We start from the raw sequence: 5,417 nt of genomic DNA, 5'->3' as shown, positions 1-5,417 counted from the left end.
GCGACTTTAACCACTCGGCCACAGAGGCCCCAATTATCGTCCTGCAAATAATTTATCATTTCTATCAAAAGATAATAGGTAAGTGTAGACTTCTCGGAAGCACAGAGCACTAAAAACACAACCCAAGAGCCACGAATTTGCATAGTAGGTCCACAACAAAAATAAGCTGTAATGGAAAAATATTTCAGACGTGTTGCTTCAAACATCCAACAAGTGCATATTAATTTATGCTAAATATAGAAAGAGGAGAAGGAAATGGTAAGGGGCGAAATGGGGCCGGGGGTGAGGAACCCGAAGGTGAACGTGAAACAAGGACGAATATGCAAAGGGAATGCCACGTTCCTTAATAACAGTCATACTACAATGTAAACCACAATAGCGCAGACACTCGTTTACCAAAGATAAACAAACAACCACACACAACAAAATAACATAGAAAAACGAACAAGCAACATATAAGAAAACAGTAGGGCACTGTTTTACACTCACAAGCAGACAAACGCACTCACACAAGTAGGATAAAAAATAGATCGTGTACCATCTTAGGATTCCGGCAGCCAAAACAAAGGGCAGCCGCGAAAACTTACATAAAGGGGGAGGGGATGCCAAAAGTAGCGCAAATGCAAAGGGAAAGGAGGTTAGCAATAGGAGGAGTGAGGAGAAGGGAAAAACAAAGAAGAAAACGTACGCAACAGACAATACAAGACAGACAAAAAATCAGTTGAAAATAGGGACACCGCCTTGGAACGGTCAGTAACCTATATAAAGAAAACTGAGAGTTTATACGCGTTTATACGCGTTTAGGGCATGCCAACCTCGCACTTACCCTATTTTCAACATATATAAAATGCAAACAATAAACAATACTACATACGCAACAAAAAATACAACGTGGATAGTTAATAAATACCAGCATCAAAGAAGACAACAGACGAAACTTATTGAGATTGCTGTTCTTTACAGATTAAACAAACATGTAAGAACCAGTCTGCATATAGGTATCTGCGCTACGTCGGTTGGTCAATGATCTTCTAAGTGGTATGGAGAAACAGGAAGTCACGGCCCAATATTCTCATTCGCTACTACCACAAAGATCTGCAATCGTGGCGGCTCCACCCGCGATCACTCGCCGGGCTTCTACGCTCACCACGACGGCCCTCCCACAGCGCTTCAATGAGTAGACTTCTATTCAAGGCATCATACTTTTAAGGTTATTATCAACAATGTATATTCATCAGACCGTCATCTTGAATGCAGTATGGCCTAGGGCAGTTGCCTTGGTCCGTGGCTGTATCTCACCTATGCTGGAATTCTTTTTGAAGTTCAAAATCCATATCAGTCTACAGTTTTGCTGATGATCATAAATCAAATAAAATCTTACGTCCTACATCTGTTTCCATAGAATCACAAGCGATCGGAGACCTTAAAACGTGCGCAGTTATAATCAATGACTGGATGAATAGTAACAAACTAAAAATGAACACTTCCAAAACTGAATTTATATATTTGGTAGCAGACCTAAACTGAACAAATGTTTTACAAATTCCATTAACATTGCTGGTGATGATGTTAAACATGAAAGCACAATTAAATGTCTCGGTGCATTTCTTGACGATACCTTGAACTTTAAAGATCATGTAAATTGCAAATGTCGTACAGCCATGTTGAATTACCTACGAATTAAGAGCATATGAAAATACTTAACAAAAGCAGCCACTGAAATTTTTGTCACTAGTTATTTCAAATCATTATTGCAATGTGTTGCTGTCTATGATGTGCGTAAGTTGCAACGTATTCAAAACATGTGCGCCATACTTGTCCTAAACAGGAGGAAATTTGACAGTTCTAAACAAGCATTGTATCACTTACATTGATTGCCGGTGAAAGCAAGAATTGAGTTCAAGATACTTTCTTTCATGTATAGCTGCCACACTGGCGGAGCACCTCTGTATTTAACACAATTGCTTACAGGGTATATTCTTAGTATACAAGGTTTGAGATCGTCTGAAAATTCTGAATGTCGTTATGTTGTTCCATACAACAATGCAAAACATTCAATGATATAAGTTTCTGTACTACTGGTCCAAAACTTTGGAATGAATTGCCGTTAAAGCTAAGCAATTGTAAATTACTTGACACATTCATAAAAATCTTAAGACACTGTATTTCAGAGATTAGTCTGCCAATATCTCAGGAAAATGTGACTTATGATGGCATTTTTTGTTAATGCTCAGATATTATTATAAAAGTGTTCCTTAGGATCAAACATTAAATTTAAAAGGGGCTGTCGCCTTGTGGGGTTCCTCATTACAGTATAATGGGGTCAAAGGTCAAATGAGTGCATTTACAAATAAACTATACCGTTGTTCACTCGTTTTATTTTCATATAAACATCTAAATTGGTTTAAATATTGTTTTTCAACGCCCTTTTGTATTTTATAAATAAAACTGATGATAATATTAAAAATATATAAATAATATATACATGTATATGTTATACAGAATAATATATATCTAGGAAAAGTGGCGTACGATGCCAAAGTGTGTTATATTTGACATGTTTGCCAATTTATATATGTGGATCAACTGCAAAAATATTTCTGGTACTGTCGTTTCCAAGGGTTATTTTAATGTAATTTCAAGGTCACAGACATGTCAAAGTTAAATATGAACTTTTGAAAATGAGTTCTAAGGTACCAAAACAAAGCAAAATAGTGCATCTATTAATAATAATCTCAACAACTTTTCTAACTCCACACCTGTTTTTTTTTCTTTTATCGCCAAATTGTGACAGATTTGAATGATGTTCTACACAATGTTTAATGATTATTTTATTTTAAAAAAACATAAAAACGATCATAGCCTGAAATATATTCATTTAACCGTAAGGGTAACAATAAGGTAACCTTTGAATTAAAAGTCACATAATTAGTAAATTCGTCACAGCAGAAATTCAAAGTATCATATTCTGAATGTTCAGCTATGTTTAGATGAAATAAAACATCCGTCAATATTTTCAGTATGAACATGTTAATTTTATATCAGGTTTGTGATGTCAATTATGACACCAATTAAAGACAAAATTGTTTAATACTGCAGATGGGAGTACTTTCCACATAGAAACCAACACCAAGTTGCATCCATTCTGTGACGTTCTATTTTTAGGTTACCTTATTTGAACTGTCATATGGCTCAATGAATGTACGCAGGGTTGATATCGCTGTTATGTTTATTTAACTGAACTACTCATTAAACAATGTGTCTAATTTTCATTCAAATCTGTCAAAATTTGGCAAAGATGAAAACAAGAGTCAGGTAGCAATAAAATTTGAATTTAAGCTTTAAACTGACCATCAAAAGATTATTTACATATTGTACACCTTTTGATAAATGTGTGCGAAAGGGAAAATATGGTTGGTTTTGAGGAGGAAGACTACAACGAAAATGAATTACGTATAAATATATAAAAATTCTCACATAAACAGTTTAAATCACTTTACTGTCATGAAAGTAAAACCAAGTATTTTAGCTAAATAAGGAGAGCGCAGATCTAAGGATCGCGGGGTCGTAAGTTTGATCCCCAAAAGAGGTGTATGTTCTCCATGATAATTTGATAATAGACATTGTAAGGAGTAATTTCGTCCTCCATTTCTGAATCGTATTGAAAAGTTGGCAATTACTTGCGGGGAAAAGGCTAATACTTGTAGAGTCTCCAGAAACACTGATTAGATTAATTTACCGCCGTTACATGACTGAGATACTGTTGAAAGTAACATTTACATAAATGGAATGCTTCTCAGCTCCTAAAGTAATCACTTCAATACTGGTGATAATTCATTATATGATATATATTTATGTTAATTTGTCCACGCGGTGATTGTTATATGGGACCATTTTAGGGGAATAACTGAAACATAGGTCACAATATAGGTGTACACAGAACATGCACGGTAATAAACAAAACAGAACAGGTCTGTGGGAATTCAACTAGTTACTCTATACTTCATGTCTTTGATTTGCTGTAATTTGTTTCCTTTTTTACTAACGGTCAGACATTTATCATCATATTTTATGTATTTGTAATTTAATAGAGTAGAACATTTCAAGAACTATTGACGAAGCTCTTAATGCGATATTTGCGTTATTTTGTTCTGAAAATTCAGCACGCTATTTCTTTTTCGAATCTTATAATTTTTGGCTTTGCTTCCACACTCTCACGTCCTGTTCGAAACAACAGTTGAAAACGAATCAGATCATAACAATTTACACTTCTGACACTTGGTTTCAGACAGGATGTCTTTGATTACATTGCGAAAAGAAAGCTAGTATCTTGACACTGAAACATTAGTCATTCATTTGTTTTACAAATTAAAATGTAAAAATAAAGATATAAAAAACATCAGAAAGGTTGCTTTAGATTGATCATAATAGCAAAATTAAGGCAGATTCAGTGAAATATTGAAAATATACCTTTCGATATCTTCATGATTACTGACAGATGATGGTTCAGCTAATCAAAATGATGAATTATGGCGGTTCGATAGTAACTTAGAGATATACAATGTGTAAAAATAACTTTCTTCATGATGAGAAGTCTGAACATGAAGAAGAGATTTGAAATTCAAAACGATGAATTTATAATAAACAAATACTGTCGATTGAATATGTCAGGCTAAGACGTCTGTAGCTTGTACTCACATTTGTTTCATTCTATAACATAGATTTCTTTATGATACATTGATAAGTTGCTCTACCCGGTTCTATCACCAACCAAATACTCGGAAATCTAAAGGCGTTGTAACAGTCAAACAAACATGCTTACCCCTATATTCACAGTCATAAAGATAATACTAAAAATATTCGATATACTTTCAAATTCACTGACAATCATTAAGCCTTTTTGAGTGTGACATTAATAGAACCAACATAAAAAACACTGGTAGTTACAAAATTGTAGATATTGAAAACACTTGAAGTGCGGTTATCAGTCTTTATTATAGTCTAATGTTAATGTGCAAAGAAATATTTTTTAGCTCAAAAATATGTTGAGTACCATTTTCATGCTCATGAAATGAAAATAAAAACAACATAACATTTGCGGTTATCTAATATCTATATTCAAACTTTGCTATCGCTTACTTTTTGTACATGGATGGTATTTCTAAACGCCCACGCATTCCTGAAATTACTGGAATAGATTTTTAATTGGCAGCATAGTCCATTTTAGGTAATGCTTGAGAGAATTTGCACATTTCATACTATCATACAGACTTAATCAAACCGAGTTTACTAATTTCCTTCCTTCAGTTCTATGCTTCCGAAAGAATCTTTAGATCTGTCAATAGTTATTACAGTCAAACTATGTTCGCTAGTGCTCGACGGGACAAGCAAAATGTATTCGAGATATCAGTAGTACA

This window comes from Mercenaria mercenaria, chromosome 6, assembly GCF_021730395.1.
Source record: "Mercenaria mercenaria strain notata chromosome 6, MADL_Memer_1, whole genome shotgun sequence".
NCBI classification, from domain to species: domain Eukaryota; kingdom Metazoa; phylum Mollusca; class Bivalvia; order Venerida; family Veneridae; genus Mercenaria; species Mercenaria mercenaria.
This window is presented reverse-complemented; position numbering follows the sequence as displayed.